We start from the raw sequence: 21,520 nt of genomic DNA on the forward strand, positions 1-21,520 counted from the left end.
TTTTAAACTTTGCTGTGCTGTCACCAAGCATTGTCCTGCAAATGTCAATTGCTGCTGGGAGAATCAGCTTTTCCCCAGTTACGCAAGGCGTTTTATTCTTGGCAACGTGGTACACGACTTGATATGCTGCATTTAAAGCACTTGCAAGGGTGGATACCACATTTTTCATTGTGGTTTTTTGTTTGTTAATTTCTTCTAGATTTTGTTCCAAAAAATCTCTGTTCTTTCCTATCAAATGGCCATGTTTTGATTCTAAAAATGGCATCTTAATTATGGCCTAAGTTCTCTGTTAATTGCAAAGGAAGTGAAACCAAAATCCAAAAAGGCTTCATCATATTTTTTGTTTTTACAGATTTTTCCTCTATATTGACTTCAACAGTTTCAGCTTCTACCTTTTGTTTCAGAACATTACCATCTTTTGGCAATACGTACCCATCCATTTTTGACCACATAATGATATGAAAAAATATCAAACTCACCAGCAGAACAAACACTGCACAACTGCTTCCTGTAATGACAGGATGACATACTAAACCAGAAGGCGGGAAAGGTAGTTGTGGCTATAGAAGATCATCGGCTTATAATTAAATACATTAAAAGAAAAGGAGTACTTGTGGCACCTTAGAGCCTAACAAATTTATTTGAGCATAAGCTTTCATGAGCTACAGCTCACTTCTGTTAGTCTCTAAGGTGCCACAAGTACTCCTTTTCTTTTTGCGAATACAGACTAACACGGCTGCTACTCTGAAACCAATTAAATACTTTGTAACACACTCCTGTGTACAGCATCAGCAGCCTTGTATCAGCCAAAAAAGTCCATCTGATTAAATAAGTTGCTAAATGTTTACTCATACTTAAGACCCTACTTACATTGCGACATTGTGGATCCCGCAATATCAGGCTTCCACTGCAATTTGTCGGCTGGGTGGTTGGCTGCCGGGGCTCCCACTGTCAGCTCCGGGCGGCTGACAAAATTGTGGTGGGAGGCTAATATTGCAGGATCTGCAATTTCCACAATATCGCAAATTAAGTAGGGCCTTAGTAGTAATAATTTTTTTAAAAGTAAAAAATGCCTTGCACATCACACCCCCGTAGCATTCCTCCAGGCCTCCCCAGAGGGGCATGCCCCACAGTTTGAAAATCTCTGGGTTAGACACTCTGTCAGGGATGGTCTAGGTTTCTTGGTCCTGCCTCAGCACAGAGGGATGGACTAGATGACCTCTCCAGGTCCCTTCCGGACCTACATTCTGTGAGTCTATGATTGTGGGTTGTGTTAAAGTGCTAAAACATAGATACATATTTACACATTTTTCAGACTTCATTAACTTGGTGTGTTTTGAAATATAAAATACACCAAATTCAAACCCTTTTGCCAGAATTAAGTCAGGACACATGACAAACCTCTTATATTTTCTCACTTAGGAAACTCTCTCAAGAGACCAAACCGGATTCATATTAAGAAAAAAGCCTGTATGCTACGTGCCACACATCAGCTCAGCCACTGCTTCCAACGTGCTAGAACCTGTGTGCACTGGAGTCTGCAAATGGAATACTCTGCAGCCTTTCTGCGTACATACAGGCATATTTACAGAAGAGAGTTTGGATTAGTGATTTCTGCTTTCAAAGTTCCTTTTTTCCCCACAAACTTGCATGTGATGAAATTCCTGACTGTTGCATTCCAACATCCTATCTCACACTGCATTTCTCCCTCCACCCCAGGCCCAAATTTCAATTACTCTGAAAAAAACAAAAAAGCCATGGTCGCTTTGGCAAGGCTTCATGACTCTGCAAGCCTTCTCAGAGATGGCATGTATCCAGTGAGTTTGGACACCTCACAATACTACATTCTCCCACTGCTTTAGCAGATCATATTGAATGTTAAAGTTCTTGGATGAGTTTTGCAATGGCAGTATGCCTGGAAGTGGGATTTAGCTGCAGGAAAACACTTCCTAGGTGGAAGTCATTTTCCTGATTCAGGAATACTTCTTTGCTATTTCTAAGCTGTTGAGAGAGAGACTTGTGAAACAACTCTAGATATTTATAATTTATGCCTCTGATATGGATATAAACAATTGATTCAAGTGAGGCCTATTCAGAATTTGGAATAAGTGTTTCTGTGGTTTCTGGAGATATACCTTGGATGTACTTCATAAATCTGAAATCAGACTCTGAAAAGCTCTGTTATTAGTTTCTGAGGTCTGCTCCTATTGTAGTCAAACGGGAGTTTTTGCCACTGGCATCAGTGGGATAAGGATCAGGTAATTCAGCTTATGGACTAGACTGTGCCTTTAGGCACAGCTCCAAGCAAGGGGTGGTGATGTGTAAACTGCACTATCCCAGCAAGTATTGTGACATACCTATGAGGCATGCTTCTCCATTTGCTCTGTAGCTGGGGTGTGTCTTAGCAATTTGAATTCTGGTCTGTACCAGCAGCAAGTCATGACACTCCCTGCAACAATTCAGCTGCACCTGGCTGGTGTATTATGGGATGGAACCAAGGCTTTACCCATTCTCTACCCACCTGCCCTGCCCACTGCAGGGATTAGGTGAGTGGTATACAGCACCAATGTGGTCAACTTCATGTACCTCTCATGTATGCACATCATACATCATTTGAAAGGTTATGATGTCTAATTTAAGATGAGGTATGATGAGGCAATGTTTACCGGTGTTGTTACCATAGAAACAGGGATAAACAATACCACCATCAATGCGTCAAAATGACCACTTTGAAATATTTGCATTCGTTTCTCTGAGTTTATTGACTATTATTTCAAGACACAAAATTGGATTTCTTTGTGACCTCAAAGCACCATAACAATCTAAAGGGTAAAACAAAATCTAATAATAAATTTGGACAAGTATCACTGAAACGTAATAGGTCTGGTGACATTTCTAATCAACATCTTGTTAAGCATTAAGATCTTTGTTGAGTGTATGTGGGTAACCACAGACTTCATTGCCTTGGCATGTACAGAGTTCTGTGCATGGAAGATTTTACTAGTAGGGATCACTGCACAATCAACTATGTCTGTAGTCAAAACAGACACAAATAAGGTTTTGTAGGAGCTCAGATGCCATTGGGCTCTTGACGAATACATTTTTTCCCTCCCTGTTGCAATGGTGATCCAATATCTAGTTTATCTGTGTGTGAAGAAATTCAAATCTTTCTTTGCCAAGATGCTCTTTTGACAAGCTCTTCAAAACTGTCCTCACATGGTGAGAGTTTGGCCAGTGACTTGTCCTTTTTGATAGCTAGATTGAAGCATAAGCAACTGAGGTCTTTGTGGGTCTCCTTTTCTTTCTGGTCAGACAACACTACTACCAAATATTTTGCTGCAGAGATTGTGGCTTGTCTGTCACTCTCCCAATTCAGCAAGATCTCTGAACCAGTAAACACCCTTTGTTTCAACAACATTAAACACAGATTTTCTGACCCAATACCAAATAGGGATGACACAGAGTCACATCGCACTAATGCACATACAGCAGGAACTAAGTTGGAGAAATCAGGAGTGAGTGTGTCACAAGTTGCATGCACAGGTATGAAGTGACGCTTGTCAGTTATGCTCGTAATGGTGCCTGTTTCAGTCCACATTATCTGTGCATTCCATTTTTGGAAAGCAGCGAACAGCAAGGACCAAAACATCTGTATCGGGTGACAATTACTACAGTTCCTTTGAGACCCAAAAGCCATATTGACACACAGCATCATTGTGTTCGCTTCCTCCTGAGTATTGTAGTCTTTGGCTTCTTCAACACCTCTACTGGCCATTGGAAAACTTTCCAGCAAGAGGGTGTATTTGTGTTAAGTGTGCTTCTACACATTCAGGTGCATTTTGAACAATACATTCACAGAGGAGTTTTACAAGTGACTGCATGTTGGATGCCACATTTAGAAATGTCTTCCTTCGAGGCACAGGGCGTCCACCACTCACCTGGTATTTCTTACACCCAACCTTAGATCCTGTCCAGTGCTGTCCTCCTGCAGTTTTCACAGAATTACTGTTCTCATATGTTTCAGAGTAGCAGCCGTGTTAGTCTGTATTCGCAAAAAGAAAAGGAGTACTTGTGGCACCTTAGAGACTAACAAATTTATTAGAGCATAAGCTTTCGTGAGCTACAGCTCACTTCATCGGATGCATCCGATGAAGTGAGCTGTAGCTCACGAAAGCTTATGCTCTAATAAATTTGTTAGTCTCTAAGGTGCCACAAGTACTCCTTTTCTTTTTGTTCTCATATCTGTCAAAGACTTCGATTAAAGAATTAGCTTTGTCAAATCCTTATAGGTCCTATCTCTAGTACTCAGCAGCCAATTAATTGAATGTGTGCAATTTGTCTCCAGACATCCATTGTATGACAGCCATGGCACCTCTGATGTACATTGTGGTTTCATTGTTACCTGCTGTTAGCTCATGGATTCTTTCTGTTTAAACCTCCAGCTGTTGCCATAATTCAGTTGTGTCTTTTTTTTCCATTGTTCCATCAGCATGGAAGGAGGACATAGGCACAGATCCTTTTGGGTGACTAAGAACAGTTGCCACTGAAACACCATTTCTGCATTTTGCTAAGGACAGGGCTCTGTAGAAAACAAATTTCTGGACTGAGAGCTGCTGGGATTGTCCCTCCCTTGCCAAACTTAAAGTTGGTCTTCTTGGTCATGTCAGCAAATGGTTTGATGAGAGATGTCTTGACTAGGCTGAAGAATCTATATGTTCCATCAAAATCAAGCACACCTCTCACAAAATCTCTCCATTTGGTCTTCATCAAAATCATCTCTTTTTTCAGCAGAGACTCTTCTACATCTGATGGTACATGCAGTCTAGTAGATATGTTGATAAGCACCTCTGGATGTGATTCTAGGTCAAATGGGTTTGTCATATTGTTGATGACATGGTTGGCAAGGGCTCTAACTTCTTATTTGCAATGCAGAGGCATGGACTTGTTTGTGGAGTTTATCTTCATTAGGCCACTTTTCTCCCATAGCTTTTGCATACTCAATCTAAAACTGGGTATTGTCTCCTCTAACACTAATACTGAGCTGTGCATAAGTGTCACTGAATTAAAAAGCTGGTTTCTAGACTATTTCAAAGGCATAGGCAGTTACAAATTAAAACCTTCTACCAGGCAGACTAAATGCTACATTGTATGTACAAAAGCTTACAACTGGGGAAGTATTACATTAGGATTTCACGTACATTTGTGTCTACCCACTATGCAGTACAAACTGTGGGCACGCAATCTACTGCAACTGGTGTACAACGTGCAGTGAGTCTGATCTGGTCAGCAAATTTCAACTTCAAATATAGAAAACTATTATACTTGCTTATGAAATCTTTTGACAATTAAGAATATGAGGTGTGAAAAATTTTCATGTTAGTATATTGCATTTTTGCCACATGCTAAAGAGCTTAAACATTTCTGGCGGGGAAATAATACTTGCCCATGCAAAATCAATAAAAATGCTCGAATATATTGTTGTCTAGTAGTTTTGACAAAGAGACGCCATATTAAAGTGTTGAAATTAACTTAAGCAGTAAAAATTGCAGTCAGTCATATTGCAGTGTTTCTGGAACCATGCAAATAAATGATGCATTCTCATTTTGAGTACCATTGTTTCACCTCACCTACAGTCTTATGGCACCACTTGACAGCTCCACATCATTCCTCATCAAATCAAACTTCAAATATGTTTTCAAATGATTTATGATGTAGGTGTGTATAAGGTGGTTACATTAAGCTCCAAAAACATGGCCCTTTTTGGAGAATTGCTACATGCCTAGGTAACAGTGGGATTCCTGCTCACCTGCATAAGCATGAGTCCAAGTCACAATCGGTCCCTATAGCAGGTATTACAGTTACTACTAGTGATGAAGATACTGCCTAGAACCCTTTGAGAGAAGAAAATTCTGTAGGAACAATTCTACACCTCACCCTGAAGTTCTTGTTCTGCAACTCATAATAACGTTGGCTATTCATTAGTTAATTCAAGAACGTAAAGTGCCAAACAAATACTAAATGGTATTAGAATTATTATTTATTTGTTCTGAGGTAGCACAAAGGACCCCCTGTCATGGACCAGGACCCAACTGAGCTAGGAGTTGTCCAAACACAGAAATGAAAGATGGCCCCTGCCCCAAAGAGCTTACAATCTAAGTAAATAGTAAAGCCAAGTAATATACTGCACATACAATGGTTATTCTGTTTCTATGGCTTATTGCTCACACTGAGGTTTAAAGGAATCAGTGACATCAAACTCTGGTAACTTAATTTGTGTCTTTTTTTAATTTGTTTTCAAGGAGAACTTTAAATAACTGATGTAGGCATAAAGAGAAAAGTCACATGCTACACAGAGGGCTACCATAACTGAGAGATAAGCAATATGGAAAAGAGAGAGTGAGAACGGCAAATCAAGTATGTCAGCACCATCTGAAATAACAGAGTTAGAAATAAAGGCTTATACAATTCATCTCCTTATGTGTATATATATTTTACGTGCATGCGCATGCACACACACAAAATGTTTTAAAACTAATTGGAGTACTAAACAGGAATTACAGACCAAGGAAACCTCAGTAACTGGACCTTGCTACTCTGAAAAGCTAATTCAGATTTTCCCTGTATAGCCTTTCTATCTGCTAATGACTAATAATGTCAATATTGCTGATTTTCTTGCTGCCACTATTACATATACAGTTGTTTCACCTTCAGTAACATGTCATGTTGCAAACATTCTTCTATTTCAGCAAGTAGGAAAGAGTTAATGAAATTCCGTTGGTATACTGTTTGTTTTTAAAAGTATACAAAACATTCATTATAATTAAGGTTGACAGAGCCCTTTTCCTCTGTTAAATACATCACCTCTCCTAATGCAAACTTAAAGGTTAGGTCTTCCAGTATCGATGCTGAAAATTTCCTTCAGAAATGGTTCAATGTCACCAATTTATTTTAGATGACAAATGTGTACTAAACTGACAAAACGATTATTGTAATAATACTGGACAATTTTAATGGTGTGAAATATAAGATTTTCAAAGCTGGTTGCCAAAAATCAGGCTCTTAAATCCATAATTAGGCACCTACGTGCTCAGCACCTTTGAAAATCACTTATTCAGGAGCCAACATACTAGAGTTGATTGAAAGATGACAATAGTTTATTGTGGGAAATTTGTAAAAATAAATAAGTAAAAATAAAAAACTGAAGTTTCCCATGAAAACATTTTATTTTTTGACAAAAAAATTGAAACTCAAAATGTTTCAATTTTCATTTTTTTGGCCCTTTTCCCTCTTCCTTTGTCAATTTTCCCACCCCTTTCCCAGCAGCAAAATAGAAAAAAAGGAAAGGGGGGAGGGGGCGGAATTCGTACTTACAGAAGAGGCTGTTTGACCAAAAATTGTCCATCATCTCTACTAAGTATGGATTTAGGGGTTTAACTTCAAACTTGCATACCTTAAAATGTTGGCTGAAATAGTTCTATGTAGCTACCTCTTAATTGTATGCTTTAGTGAAAAACTTTAAGGATGTATTATTAAAAATAAGAAATACAGATCATTCCAAATTTGAGCCTAATCTCCTTTACCCTTATGCATGTGAATAATATTGCTTATTTGTATTACACTAGCATCCAAAGTCCCCAATCAGGATTGCCCCGCATTGTGCTAGGTGCTGTACAAACAGAGTAAGGAACAGTCTCTGCCCCAAAGAGCTTACATTCTAAATAGACAAGATGAAACAAATAAATTGATGAAGAACAAGTCGAACAGTATCAGGACCATGTTTTTACATAAACTAGCTATGGGCACAGATTGTATGTTTTGAGTCAATTTGTTTTAACAATATAAAAATACAACAGGCATCAATGATATCAGTAATTCCAGATGATGACCCCTCTAGCTAATATATCTAGCTAGATCAGTTGGTAATTTAGTAGCTCTTACTCATATGAGTAGCCATATTAAAGTCAGGGGAGCTATGCACAATGAAGTCATTGTGATAAGATATGGGTATACAATATGCAACAGAGATCTGAAAGCAGGACTTTTGCCCTAAGAGCAAAACTGAAATTCAGGGCTAAGAGATATCGCAGAATGACTGATAACTAAAGTTGGCATGCAAATGTAATCATCTGTTTTCTCTGCATTTACCATTTTGTCCATCTGCAGAAAATAAACACCTTATACAGCACAGGTCCTAAGGGTGTAAAATAATACAGCACACAAATAAAAAAGGGAAAGCATAAAAGCTTTAACCTGAACCAGGTTAAAAAAAAAATCTGTTGTAATCACAGTGTAAAGTATGTGAGCTGTCAGATATTATAAAACCTGCCCATAGACATTACTAGACTACCCGGCCCTTGATATGTTATCATGTCTGAATGCCCTTTATTCACTTGAGAAAAGGGATTACAATATGAAGAGAATTTAGGTCTGCTGCATACAAACTCTTGCTCAAGGGGCTATACTACTTGTAAGCTACCATGCTTTATGCCATTTTACAGCTTTTAATTTAACAGCTTTCTTAGTTCCTAATAAAATCTGCTTATTTCCCATTCTTTCTACTACCCTCATAACAGAGCATAGCCCCTGCCTATTCTATCATGCATATGCACTCTAAATACTCTTTCTGGCTCACAATTCAGGAAAGCACTCAAGTCTGTGCTAAAATACTTTCCTGAATCAGGGCCTCTAAGAATACAGCAATAATGGACTTATTCAGTCACTGGGGATTCTTGGAGCTACAATGAAAGTATGAGTGTGGATTCAAAAGTGTTTCAACATTGGCCTAGCTCTGCTCACATCCCATCCATAGCTTCCCCATTGGTATAGAGACAACATGTACATGTATACACATATTTATGGGATTAGACGGGAATACAATAGAGTGGACATGTAACCCACTGGCGAGTGTGTGTTACAGGTCCCCCTTTGTACCAATCCACAGATTACATGAGTTCCTGAAAACCCCAACTAGAGACTTTTAGCTTAAGCTACAGAAGCTCATGTGCTTAGCTCTGGACATTTCCAGTGCATCAACCAAGTAGGCAGCCATCACCGATGAACTGTTTATGAAAAAGTATAACCTGGTCTCTAGATGGTTTATTAGTTGGGATGCATTCAGGATTCTAAATGTCTCATTAAGCAGAAGTTCTATCTTTCCATGTTAAGAATGCAGAAAAAGCAAAACAATAGTAATTGTGTCTGACCGAGGCAAAGGAATGTCTTATGCTCTGAGGCTCCCTCTGCTGGGTGAAAAGAAAAGGAGTACTTGTGGCACCTTAGAGACTAACAAATTTGTTAGTCTCTAAGGTGCCACAAGTACTCCTTTTCTTTTTGCGAATACAGACTAACACGGCTGCTACTCTGCTGGGTGAATAATACAGCCTCATGTGCAAAATAGTGTGACTTCATCAGCAGCACCGATCTCATCCTTGTTTAAGACATTAGCAAAAGTGCCCTTGCCTTTAGGGCAGTGGTTTTCAACCTTTTTTCATTTGCGGATCCTTACAAAATTTCGAATGGAGGTACAGACCACTTTGGAAATCTCAGACAGTCAGGCAGACCCCAAGAGTCCACAGATCACAGGTTGAAAATAACTCTTCTATGGAAACAACAACCTTTTGCAGACCTCTTAGACATAGTCTGTGAACCCCCAGGGATTTGCGGACCATAGGTTGAAAACCACTGCTTTAGGGGAATCAGGATCTGAACCTAGATGTATAGACATGGAAACCAACAACAGAGACAAAAAAGGGAAATAAAATCACCATTTGCAAAAACTGAAAAAGTCAAAAGTGTGTGAAGAGGGGGAATCTCTTGGCTTGGGCAGAAGGGAAGCTATGTACTAGAACAGGATTGGGCATGTTGCCTCCGCCCCAAACACCGCCCCCCCCGCAGTTCCCATTGGCCAGGAACCGCGGCCAACAGGAGATGCAGGGGCTCGATCTGTGGATGGGTCAGTGCGCAGAGCCACCTGGCCGCACCTCCGCATAGGAGCCAGAGGGGGAACATGCTGCTGCTTCTGGGAGCTGCTTGAGGTAAGCGCCGCCCGGAGCCTGCACCCCAAGCCTCCCTCCTGGTGGCCCCAACCCCTGCCCCAGCCCTCCAAACCCCTTGGTCCCACCATGGAGCATCCTCCTGCACCCCAAACCCCTCATCCTCAGCCCCACCTCAGAGCCCACACCCCTAGCCGGAGCCCTCACCACCTCCCACACCCCAACCCCCAATTTCATGAGCATTCATGGCCCACCATACAATTTCTATACCCTGATGTGACCCTTAGGCCAAAAAGTTTGCCCACCCCTTTACTAGAAAGAGCTGCACTATAGACAATGGTTCTGTACAAATGGGGCTAACTTTAACTTTTGAACACATAATTTTACATTAACTTTATTTCAAATTGATTTTGTCTCAGTGGAAACCTTCTGTCCTTCCTTATTATTATAAACCTTTCTTGTAAAATTAATCTCTTTAAAAGGCTTATGTAAACCTCTCTCTAAATGTCACGGCCGGTCAACTGAAACATCAAGTTTATGAACCTGTTGCAAAAACATGTTCCTTATAAAAGTCTATAGCCTATGAGACATGTGATCTTGTCAGGCCTTATAAGCTAAGAAAGGTCATGATCTCATAAACCTGCCACAGTTCCCAGTTCTCGGACTGGGAGATCTCCAAAGCAACTAAAGCTCCTGGAAGATTCAGTAGGTGGCATTCTTCCTTGTTTCAGAGTAGCAGCTGTGTTAGTCTGTATTCACAAAAAGAAAAGGAGTACTTGTGGCACCTTAGAGACGAAATTTATTTGAGCATAAGCTTTCGTGAGCTACAGCTCACTTCATCGGATGCATTTGGTGGAAAAAACAGAGGGGAGATTTATATACACACACAGAGAACATGAAACAATGGGTTTTATCATACACACTGTAAGGAGAGTGATCACTTAAGATGAGCCATCGCCAGCGGGGGGGGAGGGGGGGGAGAAGGAGGAAAACCTTTCATGGTGACGAGCAAGGTGGGCCATTTCCAGCAGTTAACGAGAACATCTGAGGAACAGTGGGGGGTGGGGTGGGGGGGAGAATTAACATGGGGAAATAGTTTTTACTTTATTTCCCCATGTTATTTCTCCCCCCCCCACCCCACCCCCCACTGTTCCTCAGATGTTCTCGTTAACTGCTGGAAATGGCCCACCTTGCTCGTCACCATGAAAGGTTTTCCTCCTTCCCCCTCCCCTCCTGCTGGTGATGGCTCATCTTAAGTGATCACTCTCCTTACAGTGTGTATGATAAAACCCATTGTTTCATGTTCTCTGTGTGTGTATATCAATCTCCCCTCTGTATTTTCCACCAAATGCATCCGATGAAGTGAGCTGTAGCTCACGAAAGCTTACGCTCAAATAAATTTCTTCGTCTCTAAGGTGCCACAAGTACTCCCATTCTTCCTTGTGAGTCAGTACTGAATGCTGTTGGGGGCATGGCACTGATGAAATTATATAAATGGGTCCCTGATCGCTTCTTCATTAACAATTCTGTGGCACTTTTCACAACAGTTACTGTTAATCCCTAGATCATGGCCACATTCTAATCCAGATAATTACATTGTGCCCTCCAAAGGCTTGAGGGACTTACCAGTACTCTGCTAAAGACTTGGACTGTCTCAAGGGATGGGACTTCTGCCACCACTTTCCTTCAACATGCTAACTAACTGCAGGGCTCGTCTTCACTACAACATACGGTGGGCCTGGCCCAGCCTGGTACACAGCTAAGGCGCCATCTACAATGTAAGAGTAAACCATGAGAGAGCAAAATTATGCTGGAACTGGGTCTATATGACATGGTTGTTTCTGTAGCATAAGTGTACACTCAGGAAGGCAAAATGTCATGACCCAAATTAGAATTTGGTGAATACACGGGCATTAGCACCCTGTTCTCTTATGAAAAGTGCCTCAGGACCTTTGTTGCCCACAAGCGGTTAGGATCTTGTTTTTACATCACATTCTGAAGAGAAGCCTCCCAATCAAAAAGAGAACTACTTGTCTGGGCCTGAGAGATCCTATACACCCACTGAAATCATCGGCAGCTGCTGGTGGTTAACACCTCTCCATGCTGCGCTACCCTATAGAGAATACCTTGCGGGGGAAGAGAAGGAAAGTAGAAGTGTCATAAGAGTCAAGAATGTACAGGCTGGTTGAGCAGACGACTGTGTGCTGCTGCTGAAGGAAGCCTGTGATCTGTCTGATCCCTACTAAACCCTCTGAAGGAAAGGAGCACTTCAAAGACAGGTTTGCACCTGGTGGGTCTTGGTGTGCATGTATAATGCCTCAGTTTCAGGACACTGCTAGTGAAACATGACAAGAGGACCTAGTAGATAGCAAATCTATATGCAAGATGCTGCACTGATTTGCCTTGGTCTGAGCTGGAGTACAAGAAAGCAGCTCACCCATTTAAATCATTAGATCAGTACAAAATTAATATATGTGCCTTTTAAAAAAATTATAAATTAAGTACGCTCTCATTCCAATCCCTTTTGTTATGTGTTCAGGCTAGTATATATGGCAGCACTCATAGGATATAGTACAGAATACTGTAGCTCAGATACAATACTGATATCGTGTTTTGTTTTTTTTTTAAGTATGCACAACATTCAAGTGTCCTTTATTCCCCTCAGAGAACTAGCAAGCTGGAAAATGCAAACTAAGAATAAGCTGCCTCAAGAAGAATATTATATACACGCTTTACACAGAGTTGTGAGCAAACTCATATATCCTCGCCGAAGTTGATCATCGTGTTTTCCTTTGGATATAGGTTTAAAAAAAAAAAAAGCGCACAACTGCTGCACTATGAAAGAGGATTCTACACACAACAACCTTAACTGTGATGATGCTTTTACCTGGTAATATATAGCACAAACTGAGCCAAAATCTGCTCAAAATCTGCAAGACTAGCGTAGTCCAGGGAGCAAAGACCTAGGATTTGGCATAGGAAAAGGCATGTCCTTAATTCCATGAATTTCATTCTAATTTTTCCCCCTTGTATGATGTGATATGGAACTGCAATATACTTATCAACATTCTTCAGAAAGCAGCTCTAAATAGCAGGTGCCGACTTGAGAATTAAACCACAGCTGATATTTCTTTGATAATTCTAGTAAAAAGTCACTTCTGCAGCAACACAAGAACATGCATGAAACTGAAAACCCTCTTTCTAAAAAACAAAGCCACAAGTTTATGGGAATTATTCTTGAATCTGTGGTTAACAGCAAAAACCAGACTTATCTAGTGACAGCTTCAAAATGAGGTGATCTGAGTAGCCACTGAAAATGAAAGGGCTACCATTAAAGTTATTTATCTTGAAATACTTAATTTTGAAAGATGGAAAATTTCAGTATCATTATATTTAAAGCTACCCTGGAAGAAGAGCTAATTATGTGGGGCTATTCTGGATCATCCTCCAAGTTACTACTTTATTCAAATGATGATTTATATTAGTATAGACCAAGAGGATTGTTGGAAAGACACTGGCAAAATGCTTTCACTTATTAAAGTTTTTCCCTTGATGTTTCAATATCCTTTCTGTTAATAAACAGCACCAATCATTCTAACATCCGTTCAAATGGCTCCCTTCTGAACATCTTCCTCTGACCTGCGAACTGCTTCCTATGAGTCACTTTGTCACATGACCATCCAAAGAGCAATTTATGAGTTAAAAGACTGACTGATTTCCTCACTGGCTTCAACAATTGATAAAGCTGAGACTTTTTGACCAGATGGAGGGATCATATTTAATAAAACTGACACCATTCATGAAAACACACTGTTCTTACTGGCTACCATCCTTATCTAAACTAAGATAATCTACCATGCATTTATAAGGCACCCAAACCTCTTGGATCTGTGTGCTACATACACACTTAAATTTTCTAACAATGAGTTCCAAACCAGTTTAATTGCTGAATCAGCCTTTGGACATCTCCAATACCAAGGCTTAATTTCCTATCACGAACTATAGTGACACGTGGGAAGCTCCTAGATATAAACAGATTGACTCCTCTCGTCCAAGGGACAGGCAGCAGGAGAAAGCATTCAAACCACAGAGAGGGCGAGGTATTAGATTCTGTGCAGACATGGTTATGTCAATGATTGATTGACAATGACTATTGGAGGTCACTATTTTAAAACAATGTTGGTTGTGTAATTATCTGGCAGGGCCTCCCTTTTGGGGCTGGTATTGTACACAAGGGAAAAATTAGAATGAAATCTATCCATGGGACGAGTGGACTTGCTTTTACATGTCGGTCACAGTGCTTTAGAAGAGCAATACGCGTTGTAAATATCACAGGTAAAGCCTGTGCTATATTGGAGTTGGGGAATATTAAAACTACATCCTTTTTCTTTTCCATTTTATATGCTATTTAGCAATCATTTTGTACTTTAAAAAAATAAATACAGCAAACTCTGCTCTGTACCTGCCTCTCTACATTTTCTGGGAGCTCCATCTGCAAAGAGAAAGAGCTTTAGCACACTTTCCATAACTTGTTTCTTTGCCTTACTCGACAAAAAACGGTTACTCACCTTCCTGTAACTGTTGTTCTTTGAGATGTGTTGTTCATGTCCATTCCAATCAGGTGTGTGCGCGCCACGTGCATGACAGTCGGAAGATTTTTCCCCTAGCAGCATTCGTAGGGTCAGCCTGGGCGACCCTGGAGTCGCACCTTCATGGCGCCCAATATAGGGCCCTGCCGACCCCACAACCCTTTCAGTTTCTTCTTGCTGACTACTCTGACAAAGGGGTAGGAGGATGGGTATTGGAACGGACATGAACAACACATCTCGAAGAACAACAATCACGAGGTGAGTAATCGTTTTTTCTTTTTGAAGTGCTTGTTCATGTCAATTCCAATCCGGTGACTCACAAGCCCAAGTTCAGGATGTGGGGTCGGAGTCATCCACCGATTGGAGCACTGCTCGTTCTAAGACCGCATTGTCTCTGGCCTGCTGGGTGATTGCATAGTGCGTGGCAAAAGTGCGTATGGAGGACCACATTGCTCCTATGCAGATTTCCTGGGTGGTAACCTGCACCAGGAATGCCACTGAAGAGGCCTGAGCCCTGGCGGAGTGCACAGTGATCGAAGGAGCAGGCACCCTTGCCAAGTTGTAGCACTCACAAATGCAGGACATGATCTATGACGAGATATGTTGAGAGGAGACAGGAAGACCTTTCATCCTGTCCACCACTGCCATGAATAATTGGATGGACTTTCGGAACGGTTTCGTTCTCTCGATGTAGAAGGCTAGCACCCTGTGGACATCCAATGAGTGAAGCCTTTTCTCCCTGGCGCTGGAATGCGGCTTTGGGTAGAACACAGGAAAGATGATGTTCTGGTTGATGTGAAACTATGACACAACCTTCAGGAGAAAAGCCGGGTGAGGCCTGAGCTGAACCTTGTCCTTATGGAATACTGTGTAAGGGGACTCTGATGTTAGGGCTCTGAGCTCTGACACTCTCCTAGCTGAGGTTATCGCCACCTGGAACATCACCTTTTATGAGAGATAGAGCAGGAAGCACGTCGCCAAGGACTCAAATGGCGGCCCCATAAGTCTGGATAGGACCAAATTGAGGTCCCATGCTGGGATAGGCTGTCGGACATGCAGGTATAGCCTGTGGAGACCCTTAAGGAAACAGCTGACCAACAGGTTAAGACTGAGCGTCCCTCTGCACCTGAATGGAAGGCGGTGATGGAAACTAAGTGAATCCTTATTGACGACATTGACAGTCCCTGCTGCTTGAGATGGAGAAGACAGTCCAGTATTAGTGGCACCGAGGCGAGCATCAGAGACGAATGGTGCTGCATCGACCAGACTGAAAATCTCTTCTACTTGGCAAGGTAGGTAGCTCTTGTGGAGTGTTTCCTGCTGCCAAAGATAACTTGTCTGACTTGATCAGAGCAAGAAAGCTCCACTGGGTTCAGCCAGGGAGCTTCCATATCGTAAAGTGGAGCGACGCGAAGTTTGGATGTTGGACACTGGTGTGATCCTGAGTTACTAAGTCCGGGAAGAGTGGCAAGGTGACTGGAACTTCCATGGACATTTCCAGGACTGATGTGTACCAGTGCTGGTGGGGCCAGGCTGGAGTTATCAATATCACCAAAGCTCATTCACTCCGAATCTTGAGGAGCACCTTGTGAACGAGAGGGATGGGTGGGAACATGTATAGGAGAAGGCCACCCCATGGGAAAAGGAACGCGCCCGTGATAGAGTCCGGGCTGTGATTCAGGAAGGAGCAGAACTGCTGACGCTTCCTGTTGCATTGAGTGGTGAACAGGTCTATCTGGGGAAAACCCCACTGATGGAAGATTGAGTTCACTATGTCCAGGCGAAGGGAACACTTATGGCCATGGAACGACCTGCTGAGTTGGTCCACCAACTCGTTCTGTACTCCAGGGAGGTACGATACTTGCAGGTATATCGAGTGCTCTACACAGAAGCCCATAGCATGAGGGCTTCCTGGCACAGGGGAGAAGAGTGTTGGTGTCACTGTGGTCACTGTCATGACTGATATACATCTCCCTGCTAGGTGGGTTCTGAAAGTCTGGCATGCCAGGTGCACCACTCTCTGATATTGGTGATGTAGAGCGAGACCTGCCTGAGACCAGAAGCCTTGTGTTCTGAGGTCTCCCAAATGTGCCTCCCAGCCCAAGTCGGATGCATCTGTCACTAGTGAGAGGGATGGCTGAGGGTTGGTGAAAGGGACCCCTGCACATACTACCTGTGGGTCAAGCCACCACAGGAGGGAGTTGAATACAGGGTGAGGCAGGGTTACAATCCTATTCGAACTGTCCCGGACTGGCTGATACACTAACGCTAGCCACGACTGAAGAGGTTGAAATCTGAGTCCCTACTACGTAGATCTCAGGAGTTTCAGGCAATTCCTTGCTGTGGTGGTGGGGAACTCCCTGAGACCTCGTATGATGTCACCTAGGGACCAAAACCTTGCTTCCAGGAGGTATGCCCTGATTTGTATCTAGTTCAGTACTGCCCCTATGAACTCTATCCTCTGAACCGGGGACAATGTTGATTTCCTCTCATTCAGGAGGCCCCAGTTCATCAAATGTCATTCTTATGAAGTCGACCTGTGCCTCCACTTGGGACCTGGAGCGATCCTTGATCAGCCAGTCATCAAGGTACGAGAACACCTGTACCTGACACCTGTGTGGGAATGCAGCCACAACTGCCATGCACTTGGTGAACACTCGAGGTGCCACTGACAGGCCAAAAGGGAGAACTGAACTGATCGTGGTTGTTGTTCACCACAAATCTGCGGGGCAGAGTCATTGCTATTTGAAAGTACGCGTCCTCCAAGTTGAGGGTGGCAGAAGGGGCCTCCTTGGGCTTGGAGGCAGGAGAGTTCTGCTGTTCTGGCCTTTTCTTTTTCTGGGGCGCCGGGGACTGAGACCAGTGCCTCTCAGAAGATTGTCTATGGGTGCACCTGTGGCAGTGCCGTGATTCCTTGGGGTCCTTCCTCAGCGCCGGCTTGTGCACCTTCAGTGCTGGAGCACTGAGCACCGATGAGGAGATGCTGGGCGTGGGTTCTGCCAACCATGGGTAGGATTGTGGCCGGAGTGCTGCCTCCATTAGAAGGATCTAGAGCCTTTGATCCAAGTCTTCTAAGGTCCTAGGGAGGAACCCTTTGCAAATTCTGCACCTCTCCTTCTGGTGGCTCTCCCCGAGACACTGCAGATAGGAAGGGTGCAGATCGCTCTTAGGCATAAATTTTCCACATCCTCACAGAGCTTGAACCCTGGGGGACGGGGCATACCCTTGTATCGGGGGAGCGTTGGTAGGGATGGCAAACCCAAAAAGGAAACTTATGAACTACTACTAATACTAACTAGCACTAACCAACTCATTCCAATCCCTTTTGTTATTTGTTAAGGCTAGTATATACGGCAGCACTTACAGGCTGTTGTACAGCATACTGTAGCTCAGACATAATACTGATATCGTGGGTGTTTTTTTTTTGTTTTTTTTTTTTAAGTATGCACAACATTCAAGTGTGCTTTATTTCCCTCAGAGAATTAGTGAGCTGGAAAATGCAAACTCAGGGCTAGTCTACACTGGCAGCGCTTTTACATGGCTTGTGTGGTCATGGCAGAGCGGTGGGAGAGAGCTCTCCCAGCGCTCTAAAAAACCCCACCTCCACAAGTGGTGTAGCTCCCAGTGCTGGGGCACTGTCTACACTGGTGGTTTATAGCACTGAAACTTGCTGCACTCAGGATGGGGTTTTTTCACACCCCTGATCGAGAAAGTTGCAGCGCTGTAAATTGCCAGCGTAGATAAGCCTTAAGAATAAGCTGCCTCAAGAAGAATATTACATACACGCTTTACACAGCATTGTGAGCAAACTCATATATTCTTGCCCAAGCTGATCATCGTGTTTTCCTTTGGATGTATGTTAAAAAAAAAAAGCGTACAACTGCTGCACTATGAAAGAGGATTCTACATGCAACAACCTTAACTGTGACGATACTTTTGTCTAGTAATATATAGCACAAACTGAGCCAAAATCTGCTCAAAAGCTGCAACACTAGCGAAGTCCAGGGAGCAAAGAACTATGATTTGGCATATGAAAAAGCATGTCCTTAATTCCATGGGTGAATTTCAGTCTAATTTTTCCCCCTTGTATGATGTGATATGGAACTGCAATATACTTATCAGCATGCTTCAGAAAGCAGCTCTAAATAGAAGGTGCTGACTTGAGAACTAAACCTCAGCTGAGATTTCTTTAATAATGATAGTTGAAAGTCTCACTTCTGCAGCGATATACAAACACGAAGAGTGGACACTGCCCAAACGCGCTTGCAAAGCAAGAGCAACAGTTTGTTCCAGCTAGTGGTCACCGGCAGTAAGAAGGAACTGAGGGGCTGGTGGGTCAGCAGGGTCCTATATTGGGCGCCATGAAGGCATGACTCCTGGGGGCACCCAGGCCGACCCTACGGATGCTGCTAGGGGAAAAAAATCTTCCAGCCGTCGTGCACATACCTGATTGGAATTGACATGAACCAGCACTCGAAGAAGAACAGATGATTGCTGAGCACCAAGCTAAACCGGTTTTGAAAACAATTTTTCAACATTGGTAGTGTGAGAAACAATCTGGGAACAGGCTCAGATGTGCGAAACCTTAGGAGCCAATGATCAAATGGTTTTTGGCCTGATCTACAGTATAAAATAATACCAATGGCCACTGTTTTCAATGGGGCTGTTCTGCGTGGGCACAGGAGTCTACCCGTGTGGATCCTGTTGCAAGATCTAGCCACAAATTTGTAACCAGACTATAATGTAACGTGGTTGAATCAGCACAGAGCGTGTCCACACCTCCACATAACTCCTAACAGTGCTGGCATACCATGTAAAGGCCTGGCTGGAGAGTGGGGCTGTGGCAGGATTGTCAGGCCATAATTGAACATGAAACATGACAGATTTGCTGTTGGGAACCCCTGAAAGAATCTGTGTAATCTAATTAGCCAGTCCTCCTACCCTCTGAATGGGAGGACATCCTGAAGTGCATTGCACAAGTGTTATAGACAGTACTCTTAATCATGTCCTCCCAGTATCTTTGATGCTCACTGCGCTAGTCTTTCCATCCAGTTCTATGAAGTGTCTCACATATTCTGCCCCCTTGCATACATGCTGGAATTCTCAAAAATTTCTGGCATCATGATCTTTGCCAGACCAACCTCCATAATCCAGAACCAGTGATCCACTCTGGCCTGATGATCACAGGGTAATCAGATTGGCACCTGGGAAGCACTGGGGCATTACACAAGGGACAGTCAATAGCCAAACTGGCTGTGATAAATGCAGGGGGGCGGGGGAGGGGAAGAGACCACTCTCTTTTATTGACACCCAGCCAGCCAGCCATAAAGTCCCTCTTGGTGGCTGTTCTCTGCTTGCTTTATCTGTGAAGGGTTAAAAAGTCTCCCTGTCTAGGTAAAAGAAAGGGAGTGGGCACCTGACCAAAAGAGCCAATGGGACGGCTAGAACTTTTGAAAACTGGAAAGAACTTCCCTTTTGGTCTGTTGCTGTTCTCTGGGGAAGAGGGGAACAGGGCAGCAATTATGATATGAGAAGCTTGAAGCCAGGTATGAAAAATCATGTGATCATACTAGAACTACTTATTTGAAACCCCCAGATGTGTAAGTAGATGAGGAATGTCTAGAAAGATGCGATTAGGTTTATCTCTTATTTCTTTATGGCTTGTGGACTCCGCTGTGCTAACCCCAGATGCTTTTGTTTTACTTGTAACCTTTAAGCTGGACCTCAAGAAGCTATCTTGATGCTTAATCCTTGTATTGCTTTAATAAAATGTATTAAATAAATAAATAAATAAATAAATAAATAAAATGTAATAAAATAAAAAACCTTTTTTAAAAACAGGATTGAATTTTTTTGTCCCTAAGATGTTTGTGCATATGTTGTTTAATTAGCTGGTGGCAACAGCTAATTTCCTTTGTTTTCTCTCTCAGCTCTTTCCTGGAGGGGGGTGGTGTAAGAGTTTGAGGGTACCCCACAGGAAGGAATTCCTAAGTGCATCTTCCTGGGTTTCAAAAAGGGGGGTTTTGCACTTAGGTGGTGGCAGCATCTCCCCACCCAAGGTCAGAGAGAAGCTGTAACCTTGGGAGTTTAATACAAGCCTGGAGTTGCCAGTATTAATTTTTAAAAATCCTTGCAGGCTCCCACCTTCTGCACTCGAGTGAGAGTGGGGAATTAGCCTTGACTCTGGCCCTCCAGACCCTGATGGATTCTGGGATTGGAATGCTATGTAGCCATGGAAAGGGAACTGGTATCTTGAAAAAACACCCATAATCTTCTAGCCTGACAGGAGCATCTGAAGCAGCATGGGGACAAAACTCAGGTTTTCCTAGACTTTACTGATACAAACACAATCGTGCAAAGTGGCGGGTGTGGACATAGATGATGTCTGATACTTAGTTGATCTAGGAAAAAAAAAAATCTTGTGTGGACATTCTGAGTCATGTTAAACATGCGTGTTGGACTCATTGTTCTGTCTTTGCATAAATGGGTATTCACGGGAAATGCAGAGGAATAGCAGCCCCGGCTGGATTCGGGCCACGCGGACAGGGCTATAAATGAAAAATCACTCACTGACAGGGGAGACAGCTCATCGTATTTATGCCCCAGGGAACACAGAACGCTTTCACCTAACCTGCTCCTTCTTTGTTGTGACCCTGATTTGTACTCAGCAGCGGCAGGCTAGGCTGATTCCTATTGAGAGGAGGCATCTGTTTTCCAGCAGCTAACACTCAGCAGCTATCCAATTTCCCATTAATACAGGCGCCTTGATAAGGGCAAATGTCTGGGGGCCAGATGCTGAGCTGGTGTAAATCAGCTTTGCTTCACTGAAGTCAGTGGAGCAACACTAGTTTACGCCAATTCAGCATTTGGCCCCATATCTTGGGCATGTAAGGGTGATATTTTCATATCTGTTCCTAGACATATAACTGGTCTTGCAAC

At 42.7% G+C, this 21,520-nt stretch overlaps 1 protein-coding gene across 1 annotated transcript in view; it reads right to left on the reverse strand.

Annotated features, from left to right (window-relative positions):
- Positions 1-21,520, reverse strand: part of PRKCH (protein kinase C eta) — a 175,239-nt gene that overhangs the window by 49,970 nt on the left and 103,749 nt on the right. The gene's annotated exons all lie outside the window — the stretch shown is intronic.

This window comes from Dermochelys coriacea, chromosome 6 (genome assembly GCF_009764565.3).
Source record: "Dermochelys coriacea isolate rDerCor1 chromosome 6, rDerCor1.pri.v4, whole genome shotgun sequence".
Classification (NCBI taxonomy): domain Eukaryota; kingdom Metazoa; phylum Chordata; order Testudines; family Dermochelyidae; genus Dermochelys; species Dermochelys coriacea.